Source organism: Wolffia australiana, chromosome 7, assembly GCF_029677425.1.
Source record: "Wolffia australiana isolate 7733 chromosome 7, ASM2967742v1".
Classification (NCBI taxonomy): Eukaryota; Viridiplantae; Streptophyta; class Magnoliopsida; order Alismatales; family Araceae; genus Wolffia; species Wolffia australiana.
Window position 1 is genome coordinate 17,280,028 of NC_135841.1, and position 18,417 is coordinate 17,298,444.

The 18,417-nt window shown below is 40.2% G+C and overlaps 1 long non-coding RNA gene across 1 annotated transcript; it reads right to left on the reverse strand.

Moving 5' to 3' along the window:
- Positions 1-266: 266 nt before the first annotated feature.
- On the reverse strand, positions 267-4,271 carry LOC144706151 (uncharacterized). Its single transcript, XR_013582184.1, has 4 exons — positions 3,986-4,271; positions 2,097-2,196; positions 1,154-1,620; positions 267-1,034 (listed from the first exon to the last, which is right to left on the reverse strand). It is a non-coding gene; the product is annotated as an uncharacterized LOC144706151 (long non-coding RNA).
- Positions 4,272-18,417: the final 14,146 nt, after the last annotated feature.

The window sequence follows — 18,417 nt, forward strand, 5'->3', positions numbered from 1 at the left end:
AAGTGACTTATTTCTCACGTGGAATATGAATAACTTACGTAATTTTTTTTGAAGAAAAAGAGGGAAGATCACCTGAAATCAGTGATCAACTGGAAATTAATTCTACATACGACGATGGAAAATACATGACCGACCAACCCAGTCCACTTTCCGTCCTTCACTCCCAACTAAACCAGCAGGAGATACAATTCTCCACACCATGTAGTATCTTGTGACATTGCCCTTCACATAATTCTTGAATCAAGATCAATGAATAGCCAAGTAGGTTCATCAACAAAAGGTTCCACAAATAGAAAGATCACCAAGAATAATCTTCTCTTTAGAGCATTAAAGAAAGGGAGAGTGAGAGAGAGACAGGTTGAGAAGCAGAGTGTGATCAAGGATGCAGAACGAGAATATCGAAGATACAGATAGAGAGGCAAACCGAATCAGTCTCTTCTCAATAGATGACGAGGACTGATCGAATCAACCCTTGCTCATCCTGGTTAGGGAGAATCTCCTCTCTCCACCAGATGTCAACTACCCCTATCTTGAAGAATGAATTGAGACCCCTTTGAATAACTCCCACTGTTATTTATAGATGGCACTTCCCATTCCTGGTCTTTTTTTTGAAGTTTACATGAACTAGTCAGATTGTGAGCCTGCGGCCTCTATGCTGTCTCTTTGTATTGTAAAGGGATCTTATCAGTCCACCCCATCATACACTGCTGACAAAATCCTCCACCCCATCATACACTACTGACAAAATCCACCCCGTCGGACCCTCTTCCCACAGTGATATTCATTCTACCAGTGTCTCTGTCTCCTCCTCTGCAACGTTCATCCCTCTAGCGTTTCTCCTTCTATCTAGTTCCACAATATGAACCATTATGCATCTGTTCATATCACAATCCCCAGTTCCTAGACTTCTCCCCACCCATCAGGTCAACTCCAAGTAGCTCCAGGTGGCTCAAATGCTTGTCAACTCCGAGTGGCTCACATAGCAGGCGTATACCTCTTTCCCGTAGCTTTCATTTTTTCTCCTCTAGCTTCTTCTGTAAGCACAAAGAGGGATAGTATGAGGATCCTAAGCCTTTTTATGCCACAAAAATATGACTCTAAATGTACATAAATCTGCAATGTAAACGTAACGCTAAAGTGATCAAAGGATAACCAAATTCGCCTTTGTTGGGTAGGATGATAGCGAGATCTCTTGAATGCGGGTCTCAAGAACCTTGGGCGAGCAACACAAAAGCAGATAGCCATGAACCACAGAAAAGCAGTCAAAAAGGTCGACAAAAATCTATTGCAGAACAGTGTATCAGCTGCCGGTGGATAGAGTTAAAACTCTGAAATTTCAAATAAGAGTTCTTATAAAAACATCCATCACATAACATAGTATGCTAAATTCCAATCAAGAATTGTTTTTGTCTTTTGAAGAGATCCAATGATGATAAATGAATACTCATTCCAGAATGATTAAATTTAGCAGCAAATCCCTGAACAAGAACTGGGTCAATTAGAGATACAATAGAGTAAGAGATCTCCACACGAGCCATAACAAACTTCTTGGTAATGATTTGATGGTGCCCTTTTCTCCTCCTTCCCCTTACTTAAAGATCTCCACACAAGCCAGTTTCTCTGCACATGAATCCATCTGTCAGGCCCGCCACTTAAGCCTTTTGCAATGCATTCTCGAAAAGAATGTATCAAAACACAGACACGATAAAACATTATCTTATGCTTCCTTTTGGTTTGTAATGCCTTTTCAGTTATATCTATTTCTCTTTGGTACGCCCAGTGTGAACGGGCCTCGGGTTATAGGCGGCCCACAAAATTGTTAAAGTACTTTCTTGTAACTTTTTCCCCGTGTAAAATAAGAGACACTTTGTATAAGCCAGCATATAATTGGCTGAGTGTTTTTTAGGGTTGTCCCTAACCCGAACAGTACAGGTGGCTGGTAGCGACAGGAGGGAAGAAGGTGAATCAGAAATTAAAACTTCCAAATAAACACTGGAATTCAATTATCTCAGGCATTTATATTTAACAGATAGATAATATAATTCCAAATCACTGAATAATCAAAACTACAGTTCAAAGGAAGATTTGTTTCTTACCATTCGCTGTCACAGAAGAAAAGGATGCTGCGTCAGCTCTGGCCGCAGATGAACGCACAAAATCACGAAAACTTTGTAGAGTGCCGTGACTTTTACAGACCTTTGCAATTATTGAAGAAAAAGAAAACAGGTCATCAAAAAGATAAAGATGCAGATATAAGGAAGAAAATATAAGTCATAATCTTCAGAAGGGCATCATGCATTGTGACAATGTTTTTCATAAAGACTGATTCACCTGAACAAAGGTATAGACATATTCAAAGCATTAAAGGCCAGACAATTTCTTAATAGAATGTTTGTTGCAGGAAGTATTAAAGACCCGATTCGCACTTTCCATTAGAAGGACTTCAAGGGAAATACGTGAATCACAAGAGAGGCATGTGTCTATCCGTATGGTGTGATTCTCCCTCTGACAAAACGTTGGCTCACATCAAATGATGTGCAATCTCTTTATATGGGCACGTTTCTAACTATGCAATAATTAAGATGTCATCAGATGGGATTCTCAAAGTTCTATCTAGAGAAACTGGCAAAAGCCACAGAGCAAGAGAATGTCGACAAACCATAAGATAGAATAGAGTGAGAAATATTGAGCACAACTGACATGTCACAAACACGTCAAGTAAAGAGAGTGACACAAGTAAGACTAGAGAAAAAGGATTAAATTCGGACAGTCATAACTTCGAAAGAAAATTTCTGACAGTCACGCAACAGGTTTCTTCCACGATCTTGGAAGAAATTTACAGGCCCTCGTCTTCATAATATTTTAAGCCTCCACACAAAAGATGCACGTGAGGAAGAAGCAACAGCTCAAGACCATGTGAGGTGGACAGCTCACGTGAAGCCAAAATGATTAAAGAAGTTTAAAACTAGGGATGAAGAATGTCAGCTGAAAACCTCCAACGGGGAAATCTTCCTATATTTCTCCCACCTGTTCACGTGGGAGCTCTTTAATTGTCAGTCCAGGTTCTCACCATAATTACAATCGTTATCCAACCGAGAAAAAAAACCAAAATATGAGTCCATATTTCTGGGATTTTTAGGTGGCATTCTTCCCATAAAAATTCTGCATACCATATCACACTATTATCTCGATGAAACAGTACCGGTGACTCTTGCCAATAGAAGTTCAAAGATTATTCACAAATCCATCATAAATAGAACCCCCGCCAACATCAAATCAAAGGTTGAAAAATAACAACTGATGTTTCAAATAAATGACAATCAGAGATATAGAAAGCTTTACATTCGTGATGCGAGGGGACATCTTTGTTTCAGAATTTCATAGATTCTCAGGGGACATCTTTGTTTCAGGATGTAACGTGGATATCCCTTATCTTCGTTATAACGTAGATGTAATTTCTTTGCTTTTTTGAGATAACTGTGCAAGGAATTATTCAAGTCTAAAAATAATAATTCTTTTCGTAATTTTCTTGCACGTATTTAGCGATAACTTTTACGTTTTCAAGAGCCATAAAAATGCGACTAAAATAAAAAAATCGATGTAATTCAGAAAATAGCTCAGTCTAGAATAAATATCGGCGGGACACATACATTATCAAGAATCCCAACTGAAAAGTGAGCAGCCAGTGTATTTTTTCACAAAGCAGCTCACTCTCGACCGAGAAAGAAGTCAAATGTCTCATAAAGGAGAGAATGTTAACTTTTGGGGAATGGGGAAACACCAAGGGAAATTCAAGGAAAATTTCGAAACTTGTCCAAGAGATCATCACATTTCAATCAAATATTGTCAACATAATATGAAAAAAGAGAGAAGGTGGAAGACAGCAAGGGAAATTCTACGGAAAGCCCAAAAAATTTCAAGGGAACATCACATGTCAACCAAATATTTTCAACATAACATGAAACAAGAGAGAAAGGTTGCAAACTTTTCTCAGCCGAGGGCGTAGGAGACAGCCGAATGCCATGAAGATCGCCAATGACTAATCCCACTTCCGCGAAGTGCAAGCAATTTTTGGAAAAGTTATAGAGATGGAATGTCTGCTCCCATCACTAGAGTCCGATCAACCACGACGATTAAAGAGAAGAGTTAGACTCGATTTCCCAAAGCGTAGGGCTTAACGAGGGGTTTGTATAGGCTTCGGGAGAGGATGATAGTCCGTCATCCGTCACAAAGCTTGCCATTTTGTTTCATTCTCGGGTTGGACGGAACGGATGACGAAATGGATGACGAAACCGTTACTATAAATCTCAGGCTATAGTTTTTGTTCCAACTAGACATGGTTGTTCTGTTATGTTCATTTGAGACATTTACACAGGGCCTTGTTCTATGTTCTGTATTTTTTTAACAAAAACGAACAAAATTCACACATTCGCACAAAACTAGAACAAAATTTGCTCAAAGAGAACAAAAGAACCGCACACGAGTCTGCGTGATGTTCTGTTTGAATTTGTTTTTGTACTTTTCAGAAAACCGAACAGAACGAATAATGCGCACAAATTCGCACATAAAGAACATAATGACCACGTCTAGTTCCAACTTGCATGCCTTTTTTGGGTCATCCCAAACCTTCATGTCGTAGACCGCCCCGTCCAAAAATTGTCCTGTGACGAAGCGTCTTGTCGGGCACGAGAACACCCCAAGTGTCCCAATTTCGTATACCGTCTGAAATGAAAAAATAATTTTTGATTTTGATAGAAAAATAATTGTGATCCTAGGCATTTCAAATCTCCTCCTCCACCTAGACAAGCCCACGCTCCATCATCATCATCACATCATCTCGATTGCATCTTTATGTAGATGAGCCAAAGAGAGAAGGGATAAGAATGGAAGGGTCGTAAACAATTCTGCCCTATGCGAGTCATGTACAAACCTGCCTTTATTTATACTAGTTCATTTTTTCATGAAAATCTCCAAGCTTCAAAAATTCATCCAAAGGCCAAAAGACTATTTGTGCGTAACATGTCTATCATCGGTTACCGTGTACGGATAGTCCATCATTTTTGTGGTGCTTCTAGGATGACTTATGGTATGTTCAACTATTAAACCCTGATCGGTTATTCTAGTTTGCACTAATGCCTTTGAAATTCATAAGAGAACTCTCTAATATTCCACTACATTAGCCAAGGACTCCACATCTTCTTCCTTGAAATGTCTACTCTTATTCCAAAGGTGGACTATGAGACACCTTAATATATTCAGGTTTTACAGTGGTGAATGTGCACCTAACATCTACACTAGCAATGCTGCTGCCATGCAAGGGCCTTGGTTGCCCACGGGCGCACGCCTTGGAGATGTTGCTCATGAACACTTATATCTCCATTAGTATCATAGCAATAGATCATTATTTATTCTGATAAATTGATATCAAACATTTGGTAAGAAGTAAGTTATGTCGAAAATTAGAATAAGATCAGAGTGTGATTTGATTAGAATCAAGTCTCAACATAAGCAACTAATGTTCATAATAAAACCTCTAATCATTTTCAAGATTAAATTGTGACCATCATTTGATCCCTATCATCTATACTCTGGAATATTACTCTAATGGGAGTTGAATTATGATCAATGTCCATATCTACTATAAAGTTAAATATGATCAAAATCACAGTTTGACCGTAATATGATTACCATGATTCTATACTCTTGATAAACAATTTTTCAACTATTTTTTAACTTATTTCCAGTTTTTGGTCTTTATCTAACTTTTTTGAGAGCATATGTAATCATCAACTCAATGAAAAACCCTAATGGAGAGCTTTCTCCTTTCATTCAAATGATTAGATCTAGATTAAAGAGTATTGTCCTTGAAACCTGAAAGACTTATTCATTTACCAGATGCTGTGTTCCATTATTAAAAATTTTATATTGTTTTGAATGCATATCAGGCCATATTCTTAACTTAGATTTCAGGAAATTCATGTATATCAATACAAATTCGGAAATTCATCAATGATTTCAAATGAGTATTCAAGGTAATGTTTCATTTCACAAGCATCTCAAGTGTTCAAACAATGATGCAATAGTGAATGCTGATATGTTATCAAATAAATGTCTACAAAACCTTAGGACAACATCCATTGAATATAAGATGAAGAAATATGTGGCTAGAAAGTCAATCATACATTTCATATCTCATTCATATTCATCAATACAATGCATTCATTATAGTGCAAGTGAGATGCATAAAATGAATTCCATGAATATGTGATATGAGATGGTGAATTGTGGTGAGATCGTAATATGGAGATCGCTAGTTTTTAAGTGAGTGTTATAAGTATTCTTATTCGAATGATACTAAGGAGGACATAAAAGTATATGGATATAATATCACTATCTAGTCTCGTTCATATAATGAGTAAAGTGGGTCACGTAGTCATAAGTGTGGATATAATAATGGTGGATAGCTGGTATTCTTTAGTGGAAAAAGTTTATTAGTTTGCGTGCAACAAGAAGTTAACAAACATTATTCATTGGTCAAGATGGGATTTCCTACCCTCGATATAAGAGGAGACTGATGGCAAGGACACCAACATCTCATCGACAAACACGTCACCACGGTCAACCGGAGTCAACATGCATGCTTTGGACCATGGTCAACAGAAGTCAACCAAAGTCAACCTGCCACGGTCAACCGACGTCAACCCTAAAGCCGACACGCCACAACCGCCAACTTGCACGTCTCCACCCGCGCACACCTCTACGCGCGTCATGATACGACGCCAAAGGCAGATTCACTACTGCCCTTTGGCATGACACGGCGTACGTCTTTATTTTCTCGTCTTTACTTTCTCGTCAATTTCTCTTTCCTCCAAGGCCTATATAAAGGCCATTGTTTTCAAGAAACTTTTAGGCAGTCATAATTTCAAGAATTGAGTTTCAGTTTAACTCTTCTTGGAGGACTGCCCAGCCTCCCCTACCCCTCCTAACCCTAGCTGTCGCCGCCGTCGCCGCCGTCGCCGCCATCGCCGCCGTCGCCGCCGCCGCCGCTGCTGCCGCGGCTGCTGCCCCCGCCGCCGCCGCCGCCAGCGACGTCGGCCTTCCACCCTCTCTCCTTTCTCTCTCTCTTTCTCCCTCTCCCTCTCACCCTCTCTCTCGCCCAAGGCCGCCCAGCCCAGGTAGCCCCGCTAGGGCCACCCAAGCCGCCCCAGCCAAGGCCGCCCAAGCAGCCCCGCCAGGGCCGCCCAGGACACCCCAGCCAAGGTCGCCCAAGCAGCCCCGCTAGGGCCGCCCAGGCCGCCCCAGCCAAGGCTGCCCAAGCAGCCCTGCCAGGGCCGCCCAGGCCAACCCCAGCCAAGACCGCCCGGGCGCCTGGTCGCCCGCGCATGCCGCGTGCCGACCGCTTGTCCGCACCGCGCACGCGGCCGCCCGCAATGTCACACGCCGGCCACCAACGTCGTCGAGGCCGTCCAATGGTTTATCGTAGACGCCGTCGACGCTTCGAGCCGCGCGCGAAGCGCGCGTAGGGTGCGCTCCGCCGCACGCGTGCCAGCGCTCTGCGCCCTCCGCACGCTCAGCGCTCGCGCGCGCTGCTCTGCGTGCTCCGTGCGCTCCGTGCACCCTACGCGCGCTTTGCGTGCGCGGGTATTCGCCCACGCCTGACTCTGAGACAACATCATCTAGTCTCTACCAAGGCCATTCAACGCCCGGAGCGCCTAGGATCATCCCGTCCAGTGGGCCGCTCAACGCACGGATTCACCTAGCCTCATCACGATTGGAATTTCCTGCATCCTCTTCACGCACTACGGTGCCGAGGTACGCCTGAACTCTTTGGAGTCGAAGTGTTCTCCGTTCAGTGTTTTCTCGAGAAGTTTCCACCGCCGTCAAAATTAGATTTGGATAGGGATTTTATACTTTTTCTCCCTCTTTCTCGTGTGTTTCCTCACGACGTGAATTCGGGTATTGATTTCGATGCTTAGGCATCGTCGCGGTGGGGGAAGACAGTACTCCCGCCCTCGATAAGGGTCGGAGCTGCACCACCAGATTTTCATCGGTTTTAAAGTCAGAAATCGTTCATGTGAATTTCTATGGATTGTTTTGTCCCTCCCTACAAACCCGTCTATCACCCTTTACCCGTCGTCAACCCATCCGTCTCCTTAGTCGCCCTATTCCATAGTCGTCCTACGTCAGAGACACTTTGAGGAAGAAGACGGGGCATTCATTTCCCAAGGTAATACAATATTGGTGAAGAGTTCTCTGATGATTTTCAAACTGATTAGTTCTAACTCGGATGACCAACTAGGGTTTGAAAGTTGAACAGTCTCTAAGCACCAAGTGGAATAGGGACTATATTTACACAGTAGTTGATAACAGATATGTTCCATGAGTGAGTTGATACACACCTTTTATAATGCACAAGGTGTAGTTTAACACCCCATGGCTTGGAGACTCGACCTCTCAATTGGGTTAAACCACTATGTAAGTAATTAATGTATATGATGATATACATAATTATTTTGGAAGACAAATAAAAGTTACTGGGCCGTTGGAATGGTTAAGTTTATTGATACATGGGCCTAGATGCTCACATGTAAATGGTTTTTAAGACATCGGAAAATATACTTAAAGTCTGAGGAGTTTTATGAAAAATAGCCATTTAGTATAAAAAGATGAAGGCCCTAAAAGAAATTCACCAGGCCAAAATTGTTTGCAGCTCTTCCCCTTATTCCTTCCCACTATTTCTTCATTCTCGATGTGATTGGGACAATGTAACGATGGCAATGAAGTGTGAAAAATACTCGTCAAGGTGAAGGAGAAGATTAAACATGTCAGGGGTCATGTGTATACATCTAGGGGTTGCACAATCCAACAACTCAATATGTCTCACTCAAAAATTATTCATGGTTTTGTTGATATCATTTTGATTTCATTATTTTTCTTTTGTTCTAAATCGTTTTAAGTTTTCATCTAGATCAAGGACCTAGAACCCAATATATAAGAGACAACTAGAAAGATATTTCATTTGAACTTAGTTTCTAATGTTATTGAAATAAAGCTGACTTTTTATAGGATGATCAATCATTATAAGAAAGTTTTTTCAATCTAAAATTTATGTCATATTAGACTAATTACGAATACATAGATTTTTATCATCCATGATCCAAAATACCATAGATAATGTGAATATAGAATCAGATAAGATAAAATGTACATTCACATTTTTATTATAAATTTAAAATATGAAAATTATTTATATCATTAATATTGATTATGGTATTAATGAAGGAAAAAATGATGTTTGCTAGGAAATGATTCTTAGGAATGAGATGATGGTTAATAATATATGGATATTATATGAAAGATACACATTTGATGGACATGGAAATGCAGAAACTAACATAAAAGGATAATTTTAGGTATTTTTTGTACTTCAAGGTCTAAACATTAATTCACATGACTAATAAAAATTGGCGTATGACATCATCCACCAAATGTAGGGATAAATTGAAGGAATTTTCACCTAATACTTAGTATTCATGTTAATAAAAAAATGTTGACTTTTGATGACATGATTAATCATTGAACAAACCTTTTTTACCTTAAAATTATATCATAAGAAGCTGTATGTTGTGTTACAGTGTTTCAAGGGAGAAATTAACTTGAATGTTTATTAATTTTTCTGCCTTGTCGTAGACCATTGACATTAAAGTAAATAATTAAAAAACATGGAAGAACATTTATTTACTTTGATCTTATATGTACAATATTAAAAAATATCTTTTAATTGTCTTTATTGTAAGACTTTTAACAACACTAATGATCAGCATATGTGTTGACTACAATATGTTAACTTCGTATATTCAACTAGATTTTTTGTTAATTATTAAAAATCAAAAATCAAATCAAACATATGAAGGAAATATTAAGAACTTTTAGATAAAAAATACCCCTAAACTTCAGAAAATATTTGTTTTGCTCATTTTTGGGTGTTTTCATAAGCACTTGTGAATTTAATAGAAAAATGAAAGGGGTGGTGATAAGCAGTAATGAATTTTTTTTTCTCATTTATATGTGATTATCATGAATTTTCTATATTTAATTGAACAAAATTGATTCTATATGCATGTTATCAATCTCAAAATAATAAAAAATACTTTTAGAATGATGTTATTATTTATCTGGGTTTTTGGGATACTTTTATGGATTTTTTTAACATATCATATTCACGGAAAAAACAAGTAGCTGAGTTCAAATATAATTTTTTGTAACTTTCTGACATTAAATTTGATGAGGTGTTATTTTAAGGTCAAAAATATATCTTTGTAAGATCATATGAATTGAAATATATTTATATAATCGTTTAACAAATTTTATGTCTTTTCAGATTTCTGAAACTTTCGATTCACTCTAGTAATCTATAGAGAGTAAATGGGGGGGAAATAAAATCAGAGGGTTAATAATGGTTTGACTTCAACTTGGGATATTCAGAAAGAGGTTGGGCTGAATTGTTTAATGTATCTTTATCTTTTCATTTTCTTCCTAGCAATATGGTTGGATCTAAGTATAATTTTTGATTCGTCTTGAAATTTCTCTGACTCTAGCTGGGCTAGTGAAAGAAAGTGATTTCATGGTCCATCAAATTTTCTGTGTTCTTCATCGATTTAACTTGGAAAGTGAAACAGAAGAGAAGTGGAGAGGATATCCAACTCTCACAAACTTCCTTGATATTGGCAGAATATATGATGAGTCTTTTGTGTTTACTTAATTGTCTTGCTCGACATCATTCACATATATCAACATCTCTCTCACCCATAACATCCTTACACATCATCTGTCCATGTCCTATTTATCTATCTTCATCATTGGCCGCACCCATTGATTCCATTAATTTATCTCCATATATATATTGTAAATATATCTTTAACTATCAGCCTTCTCATCTCCATACATATATTATTTAATAAATTATCTATCTTATTCCCCAATCACCATAATATTATTTCTGATATCCATTCCATGTTGAGACGACCCTTGCTCATTACTAACTAGTCAAAGTCTTTTACGAGTCAAGATTTATCAATATTTTTTGGTTAACTTAAATAACAAAGACATATTGTTACCTTAAATGTGAAGGGGGGTGCTCATACCAATTTACATATGTATCTAGTTTGACACAAATAATTCAGCCTGGTCAAGCATCATAAGGTGCTAAGATGGTGATTTTGACCAATCTCTAATTGCTAAGGGTACATTTATAGGACATATGATGTTTCATGCTTCACAAATGATAAATTTTTTGGTTTTGAAATGTATTTGACCTTGGAAATGCTCATAGTTCCACATCTTCCATGCCTTTTATGTGGCCTGCAATGGGAGAGTGGGATACCAGCTTTGTACCTTTGCATGGATAGAAAGAAATTTACATTAAATTCATAATTTTATTTTTTATGTTTCCAATATGGGATAAATTGCCACATGGTTTCCATTTTTTGTCTTAATGGTGCTAGTATATCATCTTTTGAAATGACATTGTAAAACTGTTATTTACATATAAATCTCAAATGAATTAAATAAAAGCATCTTATGATCACATTTATAGGTCATCATTAGTAGGGTCACAAAGCCTTCATGGAAGGGGATTTATAGTGCAACTCACATTGTCCAAGCCTTTCATATTTTCTGATACCTGGACATAAGATATCAGACATCCAATATCTGCGATAGTACCAATATATGATATTTGCTACACCCATAGGGCAGAGAGATCTATCTAGATATCAAATATTTTCTATAATGTCGATATATGGTGATGTCCAATATTGGCATCATACACCATCCAATTGTTCCCCAATGCGAGACATTATATTTCTTAATGCACTAATTCATAGTTTATTGCTCCATCAATATATGCATTGGCCACATTATCTAACAAGGAAAAAAAATGAAAATGGCCGCTGATTTATCAACCATCACGTACTAAGTCTAGCCATACCACACACATGACTATCATCCACTATGGACCAAGACCTGCCAATCCCCGATCATGTTTAAATGCAACACAAATCATTTGGCTTGGACCTGTAATGTCGGACGTCGTTGCCGGTGTCGTCCGGACCAGTATCGAGATGATGCTCTGACACCCATATGAGTTAGACGTCATCGGGGACATAGTTCGACAGTACCGGAATGAAACCCTGATAACAATATGATGTCGGGCGTCGTCGATGACATCGTCCGACAGGTAAATTCCCTAAGGTAATGAAACTGTGTGATGCGATGAACCCTAGGTGGAAATACACGCAAGCCCCAACTTGTGGGAATTTGCCTAACTCCAAGATTGGGGGTGGGCAACCGGTGACAGTGACGGTGATGGTGACGGTGACCTTCCGACCCTTGTCAGAGTGACAACGATGACTATGATGTCAAATAGAATAATTCTTTTGCCCCTCGCACATAACAAACGGGTTCAACCCGTACGTAGGAAATCACTCAATCTGTAGTTTTTGATAGACAGACTCTCACCTAATTCTAACCTGAGTGTGGTGGAGTGCAGCATAAAATATAATGAAGAAAGTAATGTAACTAACGAGTGAAGGGGAACAATGTACCTCATCGGTGGAGGCATTTGTCGTTAGTGTCTTTGTCGGTGCACCAGCCGGTACAGGTAGGTGTGGTGGAATGGTGCCAGAGACAGGCATAGTGTAGCTCGACATGTGGTGAAGGTGCGGTGCTGGAATGATAGTTGGAGAGCGGAGGCAAGGAGTTGGAAGAGACGTTTGATGGCAAAGCAGCTCAAACAATCGGCTAGATCCAACGGAGCTACCTGACAATAGGTCGGTACGGGCAGAGTCGAGTAGCGCATGCGAGCAGATAGCGCATCAGCACACTGACTCAAGGGTGATAAGTGTTGTGGCACGGAGAAGCAATCAACCGAGTAGGTAGAGTGTAGTCGCGGGCTGTCCAATAGTGGCCTCATGAGGTGTCATGCGAAGTGGGGCACGGTGCAAACAAGACTAGGAGTCCAGGCATCGACTGCACGGACCTGACGTTCGTTGCACGAACCCGGCATTGGGGGGGGGGGGATGGGGACTAGTGGCTCGTGCCGACGTGAAGCTTTTTCGTAGCCTGCATCGACGACGTCTGTCAGGGTTTTGAGCAAGCCGCGTCAGGGTCGGCGGGGTGGCGTCACGATTCACTGCCGTGAGCCGCGTTGATTAGATGCGGGGCGGCACAATCCACATTCCTAGATGGAGAGGACGATGCAGATTGCACGTTACGACGACTTGATGCTTGCCGTTGTCACAAGTCTGTGTACAAGGAAGGAGTATGAATGGGCGTGGCAACACTATGGGCACCGTGCGGACCTCCCTTCTCTTTCTTCCTCACCTCCTCCTTTTCTCCTTCCTCCTACGTGAGACCAAGCAATAAAAAAACTTCCAAATTGATAATACCTGGTCTATATGCTAGGGCACCATTGTGCCCCCTTTTATAGGGGCACTGATAACATGCAAATACGATCTGATAAACTATTAATTTCATCATATTTTTGGGTTTTTAATGCTTTAAAACATTAATTTTAATGCATGTTATCATGATTTTAGGTTAAAAGAAGAATTTCCATAAATTTCAAATTAAGTTAATTTATACATTTTAAACATTTTTAAAAAGAATTTTTTAAAAAATTAAATGTTTAATTGACCTATCTCTATAAATAAAAAGAAAATAAACAAATAAAATGAATTTTAAAAATTAATAAAATCATTTTTTGGCATTAATACACTTTTTTAGGATTTATTTTAAGTGTTTCTTCAATAAAAATGTTTTGTATTGAAACTAGCCCGCATTGGGCTAGGTTAAACGCTAAAGTGTGTTTAGTGCGCACAGAAACACGCCGAAGAGAGCGCCAGCCAATCTGAACGCACGCTCGGGCTTCGATGCGTGCCACACACGCATGCACGGTTGTGCATGTCGCGCATCGCATGCGCCATGAAGTGCATTGCATGCGTCAAGATGCGGACCAATGAATGCGCAGATCGGTGCTTTTGGTGCGCAGCACGCACATGCGCAGCGCCATGCATGTCGCGCACCACACGCACTGTCGTGGCGACCAACCGCATGCAGCTTAACTCGATGCATGTGACACAGCGAATTAAGCGCATGCGTAGCACTAGGCGGGTTTTCCACCGTGCAAAGAACGCGTACGCGGTGTGGTGCGTGCGAAGGAAGACCCGTACACAGCACCATGTTAACAAATAGGGACAAGTTGTACGCTTTGCGTACAACACGCATAAGAAAAAAATATAACGGAATCGAAAGGGCTTTTCTTCTTATTCCAAGGCGATAAAAGGGGGAAAACAAAATTTTATTGTCGTTCTTGATTTTTAAGCTCAAGGAAGGAAGCCCTAGCTTCCTTGAAGACTCAAGAATCAACCTGGAGTGAATTGGAGCTTCATTTGACCCACAATTTTGCAGATCCGTCGCCGCATTCTTCCCCCAAATTCAAGCAAGAAAATCATGGAAATCGGGGTCTTCGTTGTGCGGAATTCGCTTAAATCGATTCTCTGACATTCCCTGGTCATCTAGTTTTAATCTGAATACCATTTATAATTAATTACACATTCAAGTTTCCCAATTTCGTAGTTCATTCATGCTCGCCGTCTTTCGTTAAATTCCAATTTTAATCCCCTTAGTTCTGAATTTTAGTTTGTTTTTAATTTAGTTAGCATCCTTTGGTTCTCAATTAACAATTTTGAATTATGTTCATGCCTTAAATCATCCATATTAGTAAATCGTGAATCGTACTTATGATTTGCTAATTTAGGACATCTTTACAATTTCGAATTAAATAAGGTGGAATTAAAGTTTAATAAGGCATTCTTAACACTAAATCCATGGAAAAATTGAATTGGACCTTACAAAAATTTGGCAATCAATCAAATATGATTTAATATCTTTTCTCTACCATTTCCAATTCAAATTTACAATGAAATTTAATTGGATATGAAAATTTACTAAAAAACTCCAAAAACATTATTCAAGTTGAATTAAGTATTTTGTTAAATAAATGAGCAAATGCATGATTAACAAGAACCTATTGATCTAAATTTTAGTCAAGCTCATATCATGAAAATCTGGATCAATTGAATACTAAAACAGTCTAGTAGGGGATTAGTTAGTAATTCTTATCAAGAATTGCTAACTAATAATAGAATCTGTTAAAATAAAAAAATTATATCTGTTAAAACCTAGAGTGCTAATCCCTAATCTTATGAAAATTGAATTTTCCCTATCGCCTCCCTAGGGTTCAACCCCTTACTTAACACTAAGGGATAAATAAATTTATTGATTAAGTTCAAAAACCCTTAAATAACAACTTATAAACACACATTTTTGAACTTACCAGGCACGATGGCCCTTACTAAGGGCACAAGTGCCCTTACTAAGGGGGGGTCTTATACATAGAACCCTCCTTTTATCACAAATAAAAAGAGAGGTTTGACACGTGCGTTGACGTACACGAGACGACACAACATGCGACGATATGAACACGTACGCAACACGACAAATACTGACACGAAGAAAATGAAAACACAAACACCATAAATGACGAAGGTGATATACAATCAAAATGTGATAAAGATAAGGACCTGCTTTCACCCGAGATATTTGAACACGAGTGTCTTCACTGACGCCTAAGCGTGCCGGTCAGGCTGGATGCAAACCGGTGGGGCTATCGATAACGATGATTGTGGCCCCAAAGACGTCTCCGATGGAGCGGGCTAGTGCGCTCCATCAATCCTTCCGGGGTTGGAAGAACGAGTTGGGGGTAGTGAACAACATCGGTTGATGAAGATTCAGCCGCAAGTGCCGCAAGTCGTCCTCCGTGATCCATGAGTTGTCCGCACCTGTACGTCCCTGCCAGAGCACCAAAAAACTTCGCGATACCTCATCCCCTGCATAGTTAATTACCTCTTGTAGTATATAATTGACTAACTCGTGCCAATCAGGTAAAATCATTGGGGGAGTGGTCGCTGCAAACTCACTCACACTAAAGAATTCTAGAAGGGCTGGGTCAGAGGAGAGAGAAGGTGCTTGATATGGAGCCAGGTCTGCCACGTTAAACGTGGAGCTGATCCCCCACGAGAGGGATTTCGATGATGTAGGTGTGATCGCCCACTCGTTGGAGGATTGAGAACGGGTTGACGCTAAGAACATGTAACGGTGTAGCCGACTTGAGATAATAACTCTCCGGTCTAAGTGTCACCATCACAAAGTCTCCCACGTTGAACATTAGGTATCGATGATGCAAGTTGGTAGCCTGCTCGTCGAAGCATTAAGACTCGTGGTTCTAGCATAGCGATGGTGATGCAAGGACGAAACATGTTGGGCAAATGCAAGACCATGGCGATCTACGTGTGCTAAGGCAATGGGTCGATGAGGAACATGGCCACAGGCGATCTCAGAAGGATTCAACCTGGTGGTGCAATTCACTGGGAAGTTTGGATTGGGATAACGGTGGTTGACTGTAGTCTCATGGGCGGTACGGCAATCGCAACTCACGCGTCGCTTGTCAGCCTTCTCCATAATGAAGGGTGCGAGATCCGCACAGGGACCAAGGCTCTCCTGGATGAGGCCGGTCGGGACGACACGTGCTTGCCTGGGCGAACAATGTGGGTGTCCGGGCGGGCGGTGTGAGTGGTCGAGTGGTTGGCACAAGTGGCCGGGTGAGTGGCGCGGCGACACTGGTTGCTGAGTGGGAGGCATGGCGTGCGGAGCAGGTGGCATGGCTGATGGTGCGGGTGGCCAAGCGGGCGACGCGGTTGGGCAGGCATAACTGCGTGTCGTCAATCTCAGGTCCCATCTCTTGGGTGATCAATGGGCGATTAACGTACCACTAACCCAACTGGGTTGGTCGAGGCCCTTCTGTTTGCTGGCTTCTTGGTATATGGATACCATATAAACCGTTGCCCCCAGTACCTGAACAAATACATGTTCGTCCTGCTGGCTATGGTGACATCATGGACATAGATCCATGGACGACCTAGGATGATACTTCCTACTTTCATAGGAACGACATCACAAAGGACGGTCTCATCATACGTGCTCACCTTTAACATTTGAGTAATATTATTATGCTCAATATTTTATGATACCTGGATATAAGATATCATACATCTGATATCTGATGTAAAGTTCTGATAGTTTCTACATACATAGGTCAGGGAGATCTATCTCGGTATTTGATAATTGTTACATTGTTGATATCTGGTGAAGTCCAATATTGGCATCATGCATCATCCAATTGTTGCCCAATGCGAGACATTATATTGTTTAATGCACTTATTCATAGTTTCTTGCTCTATAAACTTATGCATTGACCACATTATCTAACAACGAAACAAATGAAAACATGGGCTGATATATGAACCATCAGATACTAAGACTAGCTAGACCACACGCATGACTATCAACCACTGCGGACCAAGACTAGCCAATCCCCAACTATGTCATACGGAAATCAAATCATTTGTCTTGGACCTGCATGTTGAATTTAAATCTTGAGTGCAATAAGGTGATACGGACCCATCTTGCATCTTCCACATGGCCATCACAAGAAGTGCATGATACCAACTTACCTTATATAATCAAATCTTATTTTTAATGTTTCTATGATGGGATAAGTTTGTCTCCGGGGTGTTGACATATAACAGAAACACACACTAAAATTGGCTCTCAAGATATGTGCCTATATGATGCCAAAAAAGCTGGTCTGGATTTTATTTTATTTGGTTTTAAAAACACTAATTTATGATTTTTCTCGTCATCTTTTAGGATCCCATCATCAGTACCATTTTTTATCCATGACTAAATAACATCTCATGTCCACACTTCCAGATCCTCATTACTCTGGGTTCACGAAGCCATTACAGAAGGGTATTTTTGGGTATAAAACACGCTCCCCAATCCTTCAATAGTGTCCAATATCCGATATCTGGCATCCCCGTATCCGCCACCATCCACAAGATCAATCCCAATATCCATATCTGCTACAGTGCCGATCTTCGGACATCTATTCAACAAGGGCATCCAACACTATCCAAAGTTTCCCCTATAGTAGATTGCCTGATATCAGATATCAGGACTGATATTGAAGGGCCATCCCTACCAGTTCTTCCTCATCTTACATAACCCAAACACTACATGGGTAATGTAAGATCTATTCAACAAGGGCATCCAACACTATCCAAAATTTCCCCTATAGTAGATTATCTGACATCCAACACTACCAGTTCTTCCTCATCTTACATAAGCCCAACATACATTGGCCCATTTCTTAATGGGCCGAGTATTTAAACTAAGCCCATCGGCCCACTTACACCTATATAAATACTTCACTGGCCCAATCATAGCTTCTTCTTC